Source organism: Mandrillus leucophaeus, unplaced genomic scaffold, assembly GCF_000951045.1.
Source record: "Mandrillus leucophaeus isolate KB7577 unplaced genomic scaffold, Mleu.le_1.0 Scaffold484, whole genome shotgun sequence".
Lineage (NCBI taxonomy): Eukaryota > Metazoa > Chordata > Mammalia > Primates > Cercopithecidae > Mandrillus > Mandrillus leucophaeus.
Genome location: NW_012105187.1, coordinates 2,084,109 through 2,103,847, shown reverse-complemented (window position 1 = coordinate 2,103,847; position 19,739 = coordinate 2,084,109). Strand labels below are relative to the sequence as shown.

At 43.4% G+C, this 19,739-nt stretch overlaps 1 protein-coding gene across 1 annotated transcript in view; it reads right to left on the bottom strand.

Annotated features, from left to right (window-relative positions):
• LOC105550434 (chromosome unknown open reading frame, human C1orf21) overlaps window positions 1-11,082 on the bottom strand; it is a 258,061-nt gene extending 246,979 nt beyond the window's left edge. Inside the window, exon 1 of the mRNA XM_011995358.1 lies at window positions 10,743-11,082. The gene's annotated coding sequence lies outside the window, so the exon portion shown is untranslated. The remainder of the gene's footprint in view (window positions 1-10,742) is intronic.
• Window positions 11,083-19,739: the final 8,657 nt, after the last annotated feature.

The following is a 19,739-nucleotide window of genomic DNA, read 5'->3' as shown; positions in this document are numbered from 1 at the left end:
CAACATGGCACAAGTATACATATGTAACAAACCTGCACGTTATGCACATGTACCCTAGAACTTAAAGTATAATAATAATAATAATAAATAAAAAATAAATAAATAAATAAATAAAAAGAAGAGGTAACAGTAGTGGGTTCCTCATAGAGTTGCTGCAAGCATTAAAGAAACAGTGCATGTAGTGTACTCAGCATAGTACCTAGGCACAGAGTCATCACTCAGTACATGGTAGCTTTCATTATTACTATTATCAATTATTGCTGTTGTCATTCAAGATCACCAATCTTGAGTTAGGAGGTAGCGAAACTAGAATAGAATCTGCTGAATCCATAGCCCACATTCTTCCTGATACATTATGATGCCTCACCTACCTCTCCTTGACTCTCTCAGTGGAATCTGAGAACGAGTAACAAACATACTCTGCAATAAGCTTCCCTGTTTATACTACAAACCTTTAATGACACTGCTTCTCAGTCTCCACTTCTGTAATCAAATAGCCATCCTTTGTGGTAACTTAAAGTGTTCTTACAGTTGATGGCTATTCATCTGGTAGGATGTAAATACCCATGTATTTTTAATCCCCTTAAAAATGAATGCACACACTTATAAATTCACAATGATGAAACGTTCTGCACTTTCAACATCCTCCCAAACCATGGCTCCAAATTTTCACTACATTGGGTGCTGGCATAAGTTATACAAGGCTAAACTCAGGTTCCAAACATACAAAACTAACAAAGTGATAAAACATTAAACTTTGCATGCAGCATAAGCTAATACATAATATTACAATGTTAAGTAGCCATACATTATTTTAATGGTAAGAAAACATGTTGGTATCTTCCCATCAAATAAATGTTCCCACATCTATTTAATAACAAACATTATGAAAATCTCTTTAGATTTGTTTTAATTCTTCATGCAACAATTCTGACCACATGCCACTGATGCTCCCTCTTCTTTGACAGACAACACATTTGCCTGGTTTGAGTCTCCTTAACCATCCATTTCTATCACACCTCTGAAACACTAGGGTTCCCTAGAACTCACTATTTACTTTTCTTCTACATAGTTTCCCTGTGCAAACTGATGCTGAACCACAACAGCTTCAACTATTTACAAAAACTCTTTCAATCACTGATTTATTCATCCATTCAACAAATATGTGCTGGGCCCCTAGTGTGTGGCAGGTGTTCTTTGGATACAAAAGGATCAAAAACAAATACAGTCTTGCCTTCATGAACCCTACGTTTGTGTGTGTGTGTGGGGGGGTAGTATTAGCATTAATCAAATAAACTCAAAAATGAATGAGCAATTACAATATTGGAAAGTGCATACAGACAAGGAGAGGAGGTACATGGTGTGGTAAGAGGGCAGAATAGAGGGATTTGACCTCATCATGGAAATGCAGTGAATGATTCCCTGAGAAAATGATGACTGAGCTGACAGCAAACTCATAATTCTATCCCAAACCTCTCTTCTGAATTATAGACCAGAATTTCAGTTATGTGTTAGATATCTCCATCTAAGAGAGCATACACACCAAATACTCAACCTCTTGCAAACTGAGTTATCTTTCCCTCTAATGGCTACCAGCTTCCACAGCTCAGAGTATAATCCAACCAGAAATTTCACAAGTATCCTTTACTATATCCCCTTCGTCACTCTCCTGCCCAGTTCTTCACTGAGTTCTATCAATTCTGTTTCCTAAATCCTTCTTCTATCTGTCCCCTTTCTCCATTTTCAGTTATCAGTGTCTCCCTCCTAGTTAGTACTACGATTCACTTGTTCTGATTCATCTTTGTCCCCTCCAGTCTCTTACCTATACTCAATAGAGAACCAACCATCATACAAAATAGGTCTTTTCTCTCTTTACAATCTTTCAGTGACCCTCACTGCTTATATTTGGGGCAAAAAGTCCAAACTCTTAGCATGACCTAAAAGGCTTTGCATAGTTCATCAGCCTCATCTCCCATCACTCTCTATCATATGCAGAAAGTTCAGTGACATCAATCCATGACCACATGGCTCCACATCGTTACATTTCTTCTGTCTGAAGAGGCCTACCTCATCTTCCATCTGCCCCCAAACCCCTTTATCCCCAAATGCCAGTATGAAAATTAGTCTATGAGTGTATAGTAAAATTTAAAAAGTTCAAAGTTAGCAAACCAGTGTTAGTCCCCAGTATTTTTGGCAATGTAAGCAGTGTCCTGGAGGACTCCTGGTAGCTTTCAAGTGTCAGTCCAAATATTTCCTCTCTGTGATGCCTTTTATTACTTCTCAATGTTGGGGAATCATCATTTATTGTCCAAACTGAGATCCTTTTGAGAGTAAAGGGAATGCTATCATTAACTGTGTTGGACAGTGGGAATAATCCAGGACTGCCCCCAGGGAAACTGGATGCACAGTCTGCCTCCCACTAAACAGAGCTTGGTGCTTTCTTATCTCAACTCCCAAAGCCCCTTTGTCTATTCACCGCATATAATGTGTTCGCATGTCAAGTCTCCTGCTTGTCGGGGGACTCCACAAAGGCAGGGCCAGGCCTTTTTATCTATCTCCAGCATCTCTCCAGTCCCAGGCACCAGAAATGACACAAAACATCATCAACAAAAGTCAATGTTTGTTCAATAAATTATCTGAGTGAATAACAAAGATTAGGTGCCTTAACCTTGGCCAACAAAGGAATTTAAAAATTTATAATATCTTTTCTCATTCCAGACTATACTTCCTCATTATATTAAAGAAGGCTTTAAATGGGAGCAAGGTCTTCATAGACAGAAACTGTAAGCCTCAGGATCAATGACAAGCTGTCAATCAATCAATAACTACTTATTTAGACCAATCTACTCTTAAGGCCCACAGAGCACAATAGAAGGTTTACATTTGGCTAGGGACAAAAATATATATAATAAAAATCAAAACTAACAATAAAATAAACTAAGCCTAAAATAAGTATTACATGGGTATTCATGGAAGGTAAGGGAGAAACCACTCTTATGGCAGAAGAAGGGCTCCTTGGAGGAGTGGGATTTGAACTGAGATTTGAGAAATATCTTGGATCACAAGAGACACAGTAGAGGGGAAGAAGGATATCCCAGGGTGAGGCAGGGGTGGGTATTGGGGAGGCCATGGAAGGAAGGCATAAGATTTTTTTCGGGAGTCACATCTAGACTGTCATGGATTCCTGGCACAAACCAGAATATCTGAATTTTCAGCAACTACTAAGCAACTCAAGAGATGTTCCTGGATTCTCACTTCTTTCATCAAAATATTATCCACCTGAAACATATAATGAGATATATGTTGCTTATTCCTTATAACCTATTAATTGTAAGAACTGTTAACAAAATTATCTTAGCAAAACTGCTTTTGGCAGAACTTTCAGATAGAACCGCTGAAGTCACGCCGACTATCTGTGTCTTTGAGAAGTTCCCTGAGAATTACAGCCTGGCAGCCTGTAGCAGCTCCTTACTTTACACCCAGCCTTTCAACTGTCTCATGTAAAAAAACATAGTGCTAACACAGGGGATCTACTAGTCAACTGTGGAGTTCAGGAAGAAGCTTTTAGGAATGGCTATGATACGCACGCATGTCACGGTTTGTTGAGAGTACCTCCCTTACCACTTACATCCATGATGAAGGGTATGAAAAAGGTTCCCACACTTCAGAGAAAACAATCAACTTCTCAATCGCCTTTCCCTACCCAGTTCAGGTGGGAAAAACCATAAGTCACCAGGCAAAGTGAAATATATTCTAACATGTGGTTTCACAATGAACTGAAACTGCTGCAGTATCCATGACACTCAAATAAAATACAGATCCATCCAAGAAAAGGAATTATTACTTAAAAACCATCATCTCCCTGCTCTGCTTTAAAGTACCTTTTTCCAAAAGCCCTCAAGCACTCAGGATATTGCATAACTAATGTTGGATCTACTTTTGAAGTAGTTTTCTAAAAAGACCAATCCAAATTCATATGTAGTGAGTCAATGGCATATATTTTTCCAGTAGTAGTGCTCAGTTTACTTTTTCCCCACTGACCCTACTGATAGGGCTGATATAGGCTACAAACTTATAGGGGAAACCAACAACATTAGGTGTTAGCTAAAGAAGCTTTGCTTGGCATAAATGTGTCCCATGAATTTATAAAATTTTCATGGAGAGCAGTAAAATTACAACAAATGAGGAAAAAACATGGTTCAAGTTGCAGGAATACTTATTTAACCAACATTTACTTAACCAAAGGAGAAAATAAAAAGGTAATGAAGATGAAATTAAATAAACCATTCTACTTTTGTGATTAGCAAGTTGAATTTGGTGTGTAATAAGACTTTCTATGGTGCTATTATGAAAATCTCTGGAATGCTTTTCCAGATTTGTTGTCCGAATCTTTTAAAATAACAATAATCATCAAGATATTTCCTTTATCTTATCCAATGGAGAACGTAATAGCTAAGTGAAGTGAAGAAGCAAAGTACTCAGCTATTATTAAATGGCTTAAGAGCCTTACAAAGTCAACAATATAACATACTAGAATCAAAAATGAAAACAAAGGCAGAAAGATCCCTAAACTTGGGGGTGCTCTAATTCCACTTTTCTACAAGATATAAAGTATGTGGATGTCAACTCATGAATACTATAAACACATGTGTTGAGATGGCGGGAGCCTGAGAAACAGGCAGAGGCAGGTATGTGCTGGAAGATCTAAAGGCTTGATGGAGAGAAGTGGGTGGGAAGAAGAAGGGAGGTGGTATGGGGCAAAGTAGGACAGGGGCCCTGAGGGAAGAAGGGAGTCACCCGGGCTGGAAGCAAGAAGTCTACCGTCAGGCAGATAGGTGGGAGGAGCCAGATAGACAGTGGATCTGGAGATATGGTTAAAATACTGCACTGGAAAAGCTCATTCAGACACTAAAGTCTTGCAGACAAAAGTAAGGTGTGGGATAGGAAGCAAAAGGGAGCCTGACGCGGTGGCTGATGCTGCGGTGGTCTTGGGGAGACTGAGGTGGGGGGATCACTTGAGCTCAGAAGTTCCAGATCAGCCTGGGCGACATGGCAAGACTGTGTCTCTACAAAAAACACAAAAACTATCCAGGTGTGTGGTATGCACATGTGCTCCAGCTACTCAAGAATCTGATGTGGGAGAATGACTTGAGCCAGGGAGGCAGAGGTTGCAGTGAGCCAAGATTGTGCCACTGCACTCCAGCCTGGGTGACAGAATGAAACCCTGTCTCAAGGAAAAATAAAAAATAAAAAAAAAGGAGCAGGAGCGTCTATGGATAGAGATCTATGGGCCAGAAGAACATGAAAAAACTTCAGAAAGGAAAGGAGAGGAAGATGAAAGCGATACTTGGCTAAGGTGGACTAAGAGGCCAAAGTTAGCCCAAGAGACAGAATAGGTGTACGGTGAGAGCCACTGGATGCTGGGAGCCTGAGTGGGCTCAGTGCACTAACAGGTCTCAACTTTCCTTTACCTCAGTTATTTTTTTTTTAATTTAGATTTAGATGATAGGAGTGCGGTTCTGTGACACAGATATATTGTGCAGTGGTGAAGTCTGGGCTTTTAGTGTACCCATCACCCAAATAGTGTTGTGCCCAACAGGTAATTTCTCATCCCTCGCCACCCTCCCATCCTCCCACCTTTTGGAGTCTCCAGTGTCTATTATTCCACTCTAAACGTCCACATGTACACACTGTTTGGTTCCCGCTTTATTCAAGTTATCTTAGAGGGAACAGCGGTGAATCTAAAAAAACAAGAGGTGGAGGGCTTCCTGAGCTTTCCCTGGACCTCTCCACCACTCCTTGATCCAGGCTCATTCTGGGAAAGATCCCAGCATGGAAAAAAATAAACCCTGACTGCTATGGCTGCAGCCAAATGTCAAATGAGACAGGATACATGAAAGGACTTTGAAAACCATAAGGCACACTATAAATATTAGGCACTGTTATTCACTGAATCCCTGAGGCAAATAAGATGAAGACCACAGCTACAATCATAAGGGAAGGAATGCCTGTCAAATACAGAAATTATATCTATTCCAAATCAAGATGCCCCTAACTAGAAATTCCTGTAATTTGGGGGCCAGGCACAGTGGCTCATGCCTGTAATCCCAGCACTTTGTGAGGCCAAGGCGGGCAGATCACTTGAGATCAAAAGATCGAGACCATTCTGGTCAACATGGCAAAACCCCATCTGTACTAAAAATATAAAAATTAGCTGGCATGGTGGCACATGCCTGTAATCCCAGCTACTCAGGAGGCTGAGGCATGAGAATTGCTTGGACCCAGGAGGTAGAGATTACAGTGATCCCAGATCACCCCACTGCACTTCAGCCTGGGTGACAGAGCAAAACTCCATCTCAGAAAAAAAAAAAAAAAAAAAAAAAGAAATTCCAGTAATTTGAGAGGACATCATGCTTGGTATGTTTCCTGTCAAATATGTCTCAACATTTAAAAATCCTACCTGAGGCATAATATGGGGCTCTTAATAAACTACCATACACATTTATTAAAACTTAAGTCCGCATCTATGTATTTCTCCAAGGAAATTTTGACACACTGCAGATCTTAACTAATTAGGTAAATTCCATTCCATTCAATCACTCATTGAGTGACTTCCAAGTGCAAGGTAGTGTGCTAGCTGCTACGGGGATTGCTGACATGAGTAAAAGGGCTTAGCCTTCCAGTAGCTTGGCCAAATAATTTCTCAGTTTCCATTTTAGAGTGGGGAAGCTGCATCTCCTTTCACAAATGTAAGAGAAAGCAATCATTATTTTAGGTGATTAACCTACAACCTGGGAAATACATTTTCTAGTAACATAGTTAATAAAAAAGCAAAGAAACTTCTTAATACCTGGTGACTGGAGACACTGTTGTGTGCTCATTTCTATGTTTATCCTAGCCCAGTTTACGTCCAACCACTCTTGTCATAATTGCGTAACCACAGCATGTCATGTTGTTTCTTGTTGCAAGTATAACTTGTAAAATTAAACTTCAGAACTGAGACAGTCAAGCTAAATAATTGCCTACTTTAAAAAATATGTATGTACGTAATTTACATGCCACTTCAGATAAGCTCTTGAATTATGATCTCTAGAAGTCAAAACTGTCACCATTTTTTAAAATATAGTTTCACTGTCGCAATTCTTCTTGTACACAAGCCCTATCCCTGTTTTTTCAGTTTTCTAAGCAGTACTTTATACTGGTCTATTGCAATCTGCTTTTTGTGTTTTATGGAGAACCCAATTAAGCAAAATTTTTATTTACTCCATGCTACGGGACTTTTGAAATTGAGGCTCAAAGAAGGATCATGAAGTGGCCAAAGATGCATTTGTTTGCTAAAACCCTATTAACAAAAGTATCTTTACACAGTAAAGCTGGGGAAAAAAAGGTCATCTGAATACCCACCATGTACATTGTGTAGGGTCCTCATACCTGTATTATATATCATGTAACCCTTCCCTCACCTTGGGAGGGAGGCTTCACTACATCCATTTCCAAAATAGTATTTTTATGAGATGTATATTTTCATGAAGACTGATCGACCCAATCTCTCTCAGTGAATTCCGATTGACTAGACGTATAAGTAGATTTACATACTCAATAGGTTTCCAAAAAACTGGAGGCAAATCAACTTTCGCATACAAACTATTTTCATGTAAACTTGCATTGTAAGATCAGACCTGCCATACCCTGACTTCTGATTGATAATCAGCACCGTGCTGCTCAGAGCACTTGCTGGAGTCTGAAGCTTCTCCATGTGTACACACCCTTTCCCAACAACTCTCTGATGAGTTTGGATCCCATTCCACCCATGAGGAGGTGCACAATGAAACAGTCTAAATCACCTAAAATAAGCAGTGACCACACTCTGAGATACCAGCTAAACATCAGGAGAGAAAATACAAACAAAGCAATGTTCCCTCCTCCCTTTATATTTGGTTCTAAGAAGCTGGAGGAAGACAAAGTATCATAAGACAGTGAGGTTTCACCAATTTCTCTGTTAACTGGCAGTCTCCTTCTAAATCTCCCTCCAGAATTATTATGCCATTACCCTTTAGTTAGGGCCACCCTCAAAGTAGAGCTGGAAGGAAACTTCAAAGGATACAGAACCCCAAGACCTCTGTACTTAAACATGTGAGCTCCACAAGATGCCTCATTATATGGCTTAAGTTGTATTGATAAATTCAAATGAAGACAGTCATATTTATCATCTTAGGACTCTTCTGTAAATATGTCACCTGCCTTCTCCTGCCCTATTGGAAGATGACATGACATTCCCTGTCCAGCCTTTGGTGTCTCCTTTGGACAAAAACAAACAAACAAACAAACAAAAAACAAAAACAAACACAAACCAAAAAAATCTTATAGAAGGGGGCTGCTTAGAGCATGGAGCAAGCCACTCAGAATGTAAAACTCAAAGCTTGTCTGGCCACAAAGGCAACACAGTGCTGAGGCATGATTCACCTGGAAATTACACTCATAATAGTGCAAACCACCTTCCTCCTTAGTAGGATTTTTTAATCAGTCACAGCAAATAGTACCAAAGCTCTTGAATTATGCCCTGTGATTCTTCAAGAAGCTCAAACCCCTTCAGACAGTGGCCTATTAATTCCCAGAAACCCATGTTGAATATAAAGTGAGATGGGGCGGAGGAGGGTAAATTTCTAGCCAAGAAAACAAAATTATCAGTTTTCTAAACTCAGAGTTAAATTAAGTCAACCCTGGAGGAAAGCTGGAATTTTAAGGTCCTTATAGGATGAACTTTTAACACTGGAGGATGTGAGACCTCTCTACCACCCAAGGCCATTTTTCTTTGGAAACATGCCCCAATCGTGACAAAGCTAGACAACAGAAGCACCCCGCCCCTCCTCAGGCACCCACCCAAGAGCTGAGCGCAGTGGTCTTTGTTGCCCTTTTTAGAAGCCTCCAGGACTGTTCTCTGAAGCAGGTTTGCACAGCAGTAAACATTGAGTGACATTCTATTTCAATGCTGTATTTGTGATCTGTGAAGTACCAGTCGCAGCACTGGTTTAACGCCTATAAATACACTCAGTTGTCCTACCACTGGTACTTCCTACTTTGTAAGTAGCAAAACAAAAATAGGTGATCCAATCCAAATTAATTTCTATGTCTGACAATTGCATTTCCCCAAACAGCCAACATGGAACATGTTCTATTGATCCTACAGTCCAGTTCTAGACAATATGAAAAACGGGAGAAAACTCCAAATTCAGCATCTTGAACTTAAAAGACCTTTCAGAAACATCACCTTCTCCCCACAGTGCTGAAGCAGCCCAGGCCCACTCCACCTATGTTTGTTTCTATCCTGGTAGATCCCAGTTCTATCAAATTAAAAGGTTATTCCCATTAGGCAGAAGCTGAACCCATCCCCTTGAATAGGGAGGTGCTCATTACATCTGTCTGTGTAATGAACTTGTCATTTCCCCAAACGGTCTGGACAGTCTCCTAAAAAAAAAAAAAAAAGAAAGAAAGAAAAAAGTTCTCCATGGAATCTATGGTGTGTCAGTCCCTTCCTAACATCTGAGTCAGACTACGTGTGTCTTTACTGAGGTTCTGGGTGCCCAGGGTGTATCATTTTCAGAGTTGCTTCAGCAACTGAACTATGGCTGTTTTCCAGCCACGGACAACACAAGCACTATCTATTTTAAAACAATTTTCCTAATCCACAGGCAATGGAAGAGATCCCATAGGTCACCGACATCCTATTGGAAACAAATTATTTCTCTCTCAAACTGCTTGCCGTCTCTCAGAATTAATGCGTGTTTATGTGTGCATAATTGTATCTTTGGCCATGAAACTCTTGGGGCAAAGAGGACCACCCCAAATTTTACCGACATGCCTGAGCCATTCAGAGCTTTAGAAGAGAAATGAATGGGTAATGAGAGCCCTTAAGCCCAGGACTTCTCTCACACAAACAGTAAGTGGAAAGGAAAAAACAAAAACAAAAATAAAAACTAACCCTCCGTAGAGGGAGGGGGCAGGGTGGATGATAGGGAAAGGACATTAACCAGCAGACCTAAGGCAGCCGTGGCGGCGGCACTTCGCGAACTGCCTGCAGAGGAGAGTGAAATCTGTTTCGTGTACAATAACCAAGCACCCTCTGGCTGCCTCGCATGGGCACGAATAATAAATACATCGAGGTGGGCAAACAGAGGCACCGAAACAAGCCACCCCAAAAAGGTCAAAACTTCAGAAATCCCGGGGTTCAAACCACCCACACAAACACATCAATCAATCGGAGCGGGAGAAGAGACTTGGATACTTAGCAAAGGATCCTACATTGTGTTTTTCCTTTCCAGCTCTGGCTTGCAAAGTACGGTGGCTACATGCAAAGCTAGAGGAGAGCAGGAAGGCTGAGGGCGGCAGGGTGCGGGTGGGAAGGGAGGGGTGTCTAACACCAGCCACCCAGGCCTCGATGTGACGAAAGTCGTCAGCAGCCCCGACCACATCCCAGACCCTCCGCCCTGGCCGGCAGACGCCCCTCGCGGCTCCCCCACCCCAGCTTCCGTCCCTGGCAGCAGCCCCGCCAGCCCCGCACCAGCAGCAGCCCCAGCCCGGGCCCCGCTCTGGCAGCGCCACGACCGCGGCTCCCATCCCTTCCGCGCGGCAGACACCCCGCAGGCCTCCCTCCCTGCCCACCCGGGGATGCCCGGGTAGCCGAGCCGGGGCGGGCTGCACTGCCAGCTCCCCCCGCCCCAGAGCAGGCGATGGCTCACGCTTACCTTGGGCGTTCGCGGGGGGGCTGAAGGTGGCAAGCCTCCCGCCCCCCGCCCCTGTCCTCCTCGCCTTTTTTCTTCCTCCCTCCTCCTCTTCTTCCTCCTCCTCCCCACAGTGTGTCCTGGGCTCCCCCTCCTCCCCGCCGCTTGGAGTAAGAACCCAAAACCCCGAAGCCGGGCCCGCGTGCAAGCGTGCGGGAGGCGGCGGCGCGCGGCCAGCTCTCCAGTAACTGAGCGCGGCGCGCAGCTCCCAACTCAAGTGTGAAAGAAGCGGCGGCCGCGGCGGCCGCGGCACGGAACGTCCCCCCGGGAGTGGGCAGGGAGCGAGCGGGAGCTGGCGCGGAGCGAGCGAGGGAGGGGAGCTCCTCGCTCAGTCACTCACTCGAGGGGCGGGGGCAGCAGACACTCCCCCACCGCCAGCCCCTCCCCGCGCCCGGCTCCCGCGCGCGCCTGGCTCTCCTCCCCGGGGCGGGGCCTGCGGAGGCAGCCGGAGGGCAGCACGCTGGGGAGCGGGCTGGGGGCTGCTAGGGCTGCGGGGCGGGAAGGAGGAGGGAGTGTGCGTTTGAGTGTGTGTGTGTGGGCGACTGTGTCTGTGTGTGTGTGTGTACGTGTGTGCGCGCGAGCCCTGCAGCGGCAGGCCAGCCGGAGGGAAGACCCCGGCGGGAAGACTGCGTCCTGTCCGGCCTTCCCGGGCCTGTCACTCGGGTGGTGGCGTGGGAGCGGCGAGGCTGCTCGTGGGGTAGTCGGGTGGGCCCAGCTCTAGTTGAGATTCGGGCCAGCCCCAGGGCCCAGCCTCGGGGCTGTGCCTGCTGGAAGCAGACAGAGGGAAGGCCGGGCGTCCTTGGCCCACCGCGCGGCGGCTCCCTTCCCGGGCGAGGCAGAACGGGCGGGCTGGCGCAGCCCAGCGGCCCGGGCCCTGCCACTGATCCGCCTCCACACTGACCCGAGCTGCGGCGCCTGCAAGATTAATGAAGCATCCGCGATTCTGTAGAAGCGGCACCGGGAGGAAAGAGACAAGATCGTGCTGCGCCCCTCTCCCCACCCTCCTCAGCTTCCTAGGACCTAAAGGCGTAGGTTGCGTCTGCCAGGCGCGTCTGGAGTGGTCCAGAGAGATCGCCATCCACCACTGCGTCTGTCCGGTTCTTTGTGGACCCTCATAGAAGCTCAATCAATTTCCCACCCTCTGGAAAAGGGTATTTTTCTCCTCTTCCCTGGCATATTGGGTGTTTCTTGTGTGCACCTAATTGATCTTTTTCCATTGATAGCCTTTGGGTGTCTTTTGTGCGGCTTCCCTGCGCTTCACTGCTGCCTCAGTGCCTTAGACACACGAGGAACGTCAGGCCCCCCGAGTGAGAACACCCAAGAAAACAATAGGGGCGAAAGATCCTCCCTGGGCCTCGCGGATTATGCACAAACCAGATCATTTCCCACATTCGGCCAGGATGAAGACGGAAAATGGAAAAGGACGCATCAGACAAGAAAAGCAAATTCATAATTTAGTTTAATGAAATGAGTTAGATCAACCACTAATGTCTAGTTTCAAAAAACTAACCTTTTTTTGAAACTAGTTTTCCCTTTTTCCACCCTTTTTTTTTTTTTTTCCAAATTAAAAGACTAGTATCCCATTGTTGTTTTAATTTTTATTGTTTTCAGGGATGGGGTTTCCTGCCAAGGCTAGACTCGAACTCCTGAACCCAAGAGATTCTCCTCAAGGGATCTTCTCCATCGCAGCCTCCCAAGTAGCTGAGACTACAGGCCAATTCCACTGCACCCTGCCTAGCATCACATTGTTCAGGAACCTCAACTTATATTCCATTTTTACAAAATATCTATATTCTGGTTCATACTTCTCCTTGGAGCCCAAATTTTTTGTAGTCTAGCCTCTTGGAAAGGAGCGGTTAAGAAGGGAGAGTAGACAAACTGAGATTTCAATCAGGGGCAACCAGCCCCATCCCTTTCACCACAGGTGACTTGTTTCATTTCTTATTTCTTTCCTCATCTGTAAAGGGGATTGATAATGATCGTTCCTACCTCATAAGCTTGTTGTGAAAGTAAAAAGAAAATAAAATGAGGTGGCAACGCATGTAAAACACTTTTCATAGTGCCTGACACATGGGTGAGAATAAATAGAAGCTATTGTTTCAAACTTGATTATTTTAAACTCAAATTTGGTAGAATTTTATTCTCTTTCCATTCCTTCTGAAAAGTTAGGGAGGAGAGTGGACCCAGCTGATGGATTGTAGAATCCATCAGTGTAGAAATTCAAGTGTGGAAATCCACTCTTCCCTTCGGTTTTTATGCCTTGCCTGAAACTTTTGCCTGTGGTAAAATGAAATAAATACATAACTGAGGGGTGGGTGTGTGTGTGTGTGTGTGTGTGTGTGTGTGTGTGTGTGTGTGTGTACATCTATATCCATATAAAAGGATCTTTGAGGACAATAAGTTTTGTTCTTCCCCCTCCTTTTTCCTTCCCTCATCTACATAGACCACCCTGAATAGACAGAGCTCTGTGATGTTGACCTGTGTACCCTTTCAGGGCTCAGACAGTGCTTGGTAGTGTAGATTTCTTGAGGGCAAGGCTATGGGGTTTGTTTGGTTTGATATCCTTAGAACTAAGAGAAGGCCACAGAAGAAGCACTTCATACATGTGTAGATGAAAGAACAACTATACTACAAACTTTTAAAGCTAGGTTTAGATTACTCAAGATAATACAGGTTCATTGTGGAAATTTTCAACATTTGAAAAAAGCTAAGTACAAAGAAAATGAAAATCATAATTCCACCATCCAGAGAGAAGCATTCAATAAGTGCTTCAAGTTTGTCCATTTTCCCCCATTTATTTCATCATCATTCAATCAACAAACATTTATTAAATACCTAGTTAGAGATCAATTTGCCAACACAAGATTGTATATGTGTTCTAAGTGTTGTTTGTTTCTCATAGAAACTTCCACAAGAGCAACATTTTATACAGTAGTAAGGTTCTCAGGATAGCCTACAAAAGCCCACAATTAAATGACCATGCTGACCAGAGACAATTCAGATTTTGTGGGACTTGAAGCACTCAAAATTTGGGGAGCCACCTTCAAGATTAAAAAAGACAAAAATACTAAAACGCCTTAGGAGAGGCTAATGTAAATGAAGGTCATGAAACAATTTGGGGAGCTACCTTCAGTGTAAGAAAGACAAAAGTATAAAAACCCCTTGATTGGGCTCATGTAAATGAAGGTCTAAGCCCTGTTTGCTTTTGAGTAAACCTATTCTCTCTGGTGCTGGAATTTCCATAGAAATCAACAGCTTTGATAAACATTGCTTCAATGTGAAATATTCCTCATTTTACCTGGGATCCCTGGGACACTTCTCCTCCCTTCCCCCACAAATTTAGAAAAGGTGAGAGGGAGACTCCCATCGCCACCAACACACACTTCCCTGCACCTGGCGCAGCAGGGGCAGTGGGACTGGGGACCTCTATAGGGGTTGCAGAAGGAAGGGAGGGAGAGAAGAGCAAAATGGGAGGGGAGGGGACAGACAGGTTGGCCACCAAGGTGCTGGAGAGGCACGTCCGGCATTGGTATACACACCAACCCGCTAACCATGCAACAGGAGTGGCCACAAATTGCAAATATGCTTGGTGTGCACAAGCTAAATCTACTAGACATTTTATCACAGAATAATCTCTCTAGCTATTCATAATTATTAAGATGACTATAAGCATATTTACATTAAAAGAATGAAGAACATCATTTCCGCGCCCCCCCCACCCGGTTGCATCACCCTTCCACACCACCAGAATCTCTGGATTCCATATCTTCAAACGCTCTAAATATGATTTTCCAAAAATTTCACATTCTTTTTGCCCAGAAAAGTTACATTTTAATCTTCAAAGGCACCGCTCTCATTGTCAATTTTCTCTTAGTCCTAAAGCTTTAGCTTATAAAGACTTGCATCTATAGGACTATACATAACATATCGGTTTGAATTCTTTATTTCTTCTTTTTCTTTTAAATATGATATAGATTGAATGTTTGAAGCCCTAACCCTCAATGTGACGGTATTAGAATGTGGGGTCTTTAGGAGGCAATTGGATTCTGATGACTTGAGAGTGGGGTCCTTATGATAGGATTAGTGCATTGATAAGAAAAACCAGACAGCTTGTTCGCTCCCACCCACATACGAGAACACAGCAAGACGGCAGACATCTAAGCCAGGAAGAGGGTTTCTACCAAGAATCTGAGCAGGCTGGCACCATGATCTTGGACTCTAAGCCTCCAGACCTGTGAGAAATGCTTATCTTTTGTTTAAACCATGCAATCTGTGGTATTTTGTTATAGCAGCCTGAGCCAACCAAGACAATAGGTTCCCTTTGTCATTGATAGTCAAGGAAAATGTATGATTTTTTAAGAGATAGTAAAAGCAGCACACTACTCTCCTATAACTTCTCATATAAATCTAAATGAATTCATTTTATGTGGTTTATTTTTTAAAGGTTTTCCCATAAAGTTAGTTTTTATGAATAATCAATTTCAAAAGTGGCTTTGGCAGAGTCGTTCAAAAATAAGTGACCCTAAGCTGAAGACTACTCTGAAATGTGCTTTCTTTCCATTTGCTCCATGAAATCACAGCCAACAGTGATTGTCTGCTGTATGTCAAGCATGGCATCATGTAATTCATAGTACAAACTAACTCACTTCATCTTCCCGACAACACGTTCAGATAGAAGCTATCATCATCATTCCCTTGCAGATGTGGAAACAGAGGCACAAAGGGGTGAAGTCATGAGTACAAAGCAAAGTAATTGATTCTCATTAGTCAGATGCCAGAGCCCATGCTTTTAACTGTTAAGAAATATGTTTTCTCTTCAATCTTCTGTGTTTTTCTGCTTCCGTTTTACTCATCTTTCAAGGCCAGGCTCAAACCATAACTCCTAAGTGAGTGATCTCAGTCTCTGAGTTTCTGAACTTTTGAAGTATCCAGGATCTTCCACAGCCTTACGCTGTTGGGGACCTTCCACATCTTTTACATTAGCTCCACCAGGCTTGATATTGTGTGTGTGTGTGTGTGTGTGTGTGTGTGTGTGTGTGTGTGTGTTTAAAATCTTCCTTCAGGGATACCACAGTGCACACACAATTAAAGGACCCAATAAGCAGCTGTGAATAAAGGGCTGTTTATGCATTTTGATTTTATAATGGTGCCACTTATGGTGACACATAGCTACTTCTGGATGGTTCCAGGCTAAATCAGGCACAGTTTAAAGTTAGTGCTAACAACTTGCTAATGGTTCTAATTGGTCTTTCAATGATGTGTGAATTACTCTGAGTAACCAGCTTTTCCAGACCTTAAATAGCTCGTACTTTCTTGTTTATATCTGTTATCTGTTTATTTTCTTCTTGACTTTCTCCTTAGGGTATTTTTTTTTTTTTTTTTTTGAAATGGAGTCTCTGTCACTAGGCTAGAGTGCAGTGGCGCGATCTTGGCTCACTGCAACCTCCGCCTCCTGGGTTCAAGCGATTCTCCTGCCTCAGCCTCCCGAGTAACTGGGATTACAGGCATGCGCCACCATGCCCAGCTCATTTTTAGTAGACATGGGGTTTCACCATGTTGGCCAGGATGGTCTCGATCTCTTGACTTTGTGATCCTCCCGCCTCGGCCTCCCAAAGTGATGGGATTACAGGCGTGAGCCACTGCGCCTGGCCTATGTTTTCTTTTATGTCGTTTTCAAGAGATGAGTAGATAGAAGGTGAGAACATGGAACATTTTCCCTTGAAGCAAAGAGTGTAAGAGCCCATCACCAGAGTGAGACTCAAAATGAAGCAGAGGGAAAGTAAATACAGATACTATTAAGGGAACAGCAGAGCCTCTCAGGGTTGCCGGCTTCCTCTCCTTTTTGTTTTCTGGCCTTTGCTTCTTTCAGATATTGATGTTAGCATTCTAGTGTAGAGCTCTTTTCTCCCAGGACACTTGACAGCCCCGCCACTGTGGGTATAACTGATGAATCCCCAGACACTCAAGTCATCTGGCTCTTACTGATACCTGCTTAGAGATTTGTTCCGCTGCCAGCTTATACATGCTAATAGTATTGTTATTTCACACACTGGCTCTGTCTCTCCAATCAACTATAAGCTCTATGAAAACAGGAGACCTTGTTGTTCCTACAGGGCTCAGGTTCAATATGCCTTTGGAAGTTGATGAATCAATCAATTAAGTTACTATGTGCATTCCTCTTAGTGGAGATAGAAAGCAAATATTGACATCCAGAAATTTCAGCAACTGTGACACAGCAGAAGGATATGGCTAAAAGGAAATAAACAGAGAATGAGAAGAAACAGAAAAACAAAACCACATGATTTTTCATCTCCTTCTCAGCTTTACCTCTTTGAAAATGTCCTCTCCTTCCCCCATCCTTTTCAGAGAGTGAAACAGTATTGAAAAGATAAACACAGGCCGGGTGTGGTGGCTCACGCCTGTAATCCCAGCACTTTGGGAGGCTGAGGTGGACGGATTGCTTGAGCTCAGGAGTTTGAGATCAGCCTGAGCAATATAGGGAGACTTCATCTCTATAAAAATTTTAAACATTGCCGGGCGCGGTGGCTCAAGCCTGTAATCCCAGCCCTTTGGGAGGCTGAGACGGGCGGATCACGAGGTCAGGAGATCGAGACCATCCTGGCTAACACGGTGAAACCCCGTCTCTACTAAAAAATACAAAAAAACTAGCCGGACGAGGTGGCGGGCGCCTGTAGTCCCAGCTACTCGGAAGGCTGAGGCAGGAAAATGGCGTAAACCCAGGAGGCGGAGCTTGCAGTGAGCTGAGATCCGGCCACTGCACTCCAGTCTGGGCGACAGAGCGAGATTCCGTCTCCAAAAAAAAAAAAAAATTTTTTAAATTACCCAGGTGTGGTGGCGTGTACCTGCCTATAGTCCTAGCTACTTGGGAGGCTGAGGTGGGAGGAATGTTTGAGCCTGGGAGGTCGAGGCTACAGTGAGCCATGTTCCAGCCACTATATTTGAGCCTGGGCAATGGAATGAGACTCCATCTCAAATAAATAAACAAACACAGGGAGTAAAGTTGCAGTTTTGTTCGTCATAATGAAGCAAGAACCCTTAAAGCAGCTAGTAAGTCTTTAGCATGGATTACACTACAGTTTTCAAAAGCTACACTGGTTCTGATACTGTGGTCTGATTTCACATGCAATTGTTGAGAATCGAGTTATCTTAAGAGTGAATGGAAAATATTGCTACCATAGAGATATAAGCAAACTATTATTTCAAGATTGTATTATAAAAAGGATAAAGGAAGGGATTGGAAAATCCCAAAACAAGAATTTCAAATAGTTTTTGGGTATTAGTGTGTATTAGGCAGTTTTCTAATCTTTCCTGCCTGTTTAAACTGATTTAAGCCTCCCAACAATGCTATGAAGATGTCATTATTACTATCTCTATTTCCTGGATGTGAAATCCAAGGAACAGCAAGGTCAAGTAAGTAGAGCAAAGCCAAGGGTGCCCAGCTGGAAGTGGCAGAGCTGGGATTTGCTCTTAAGCCTGGTACTAAACCACTACCCCAAACTGATGATGGCCTCTAAACCTTTGTGACTCTGGGTATAGAAGTGAACAATTTATCTCCTGGAATCTGCTGAATGATAGATATCTGCAATACACTTTCCACTTTCTCCTGTGTGGGTGTAGTCTTTATGACATGTGAAGGGCCAGGACAAGGAAAAGGGGATTAACACTCTCAGACCATGCCACCTACTGGCTAACAGAAGCTCCCCCTCGCTTCTCCTAGCCAGAAGACCATTGACCTCATGAGGTAGGAGATAACAAAGCAAAAAGGGCTAGAAGGTTTGGGACAAGATAGCATTTCCATGCATCAGCACTCAGTTTAATTAAATCAGTCCTTGGTCCAAAATAATGCTGTTGATGAAGAACATCGTTTCACCTTATTCGGAGTGCCAAATGTTAATGGAAAGGAATGTAAACACTTAAAATGCTTGCACCAATTTGAAATTATGGTTTTGTCAACTTCTCCTTTCCTGCTTGTTTAGTTCTACAGTCCTAGCCGAGACCTCAGTCTCTCTATCCTGGATTCTTTAGGCTTCAGAATGAAGCCTAAACTTTTCCATCATGCATGCAAAACCTTCCATAAATTGGCTCCTGCCTACTTTTTCAGACAGATCCCTGGTTCCAAACACTAACTGGACAAATAGTCCAATCACCTGGCTGTCTTGCTGGTTCCCATCCTTATTCTGCTGTTTTCTACACCTTCACCCTTGCGCTTATCCTTCCCTCTGCACAGACTACTCAAACCCCTACACATTTCAGGAGCTGCCTCTCAGCCAGTGTCACTCTTTCCTTGACACTCATTAGCTCTGTGGCCATGGGCAAGCCATCTTGACCATCTCTGATGGTCTTCATCTGCAACAAAGAGAACATATTACGTAGATGGAGAATTTGAAATAAAGACCTGGTACTCTGCACATTTACAGAGCAGATACAGGTGTTTTGTAAATGGCTATCATGTTAACCCTTGTTCCTTGTGATCTGGCTTAAATGCTATTTGTTCTGAGAAGCTTTCCAAAATTTCCCTTGTTAGAATGGAGCTCTTCCCCGCTTCATCTCCTGTTAAAGTTTCGAGGTTTTTTGAAAACCTCAGAAATTTGGTTTATTCATTATAATTCTGACTAATACAAGGCAGATATGTATTTTGTAAATTACACAATTCAGTTGTGTTTAATATATTCACATGACTGTGCAGCCATCACCACTATCTAATTTTGGAACATTTCTATCACTCCAAAGAGAAGAGCTCCTACTTCTCCACATCCTCACAGTTTCATTGCCTGACCTTTTTTTTTTTTTTTTTTTGAGACCAAGTCTCACTCTGTCACCCAGGCTGGAGTGCAGTGGCGCGATCTTGTCTCACTACAACTTCTGCCTCCCAAGTTCAAGCAATTATCAGCCTCCCGAGTAGCTGGGACTACAGGGCATGCCACCATGACCAGCTAATTT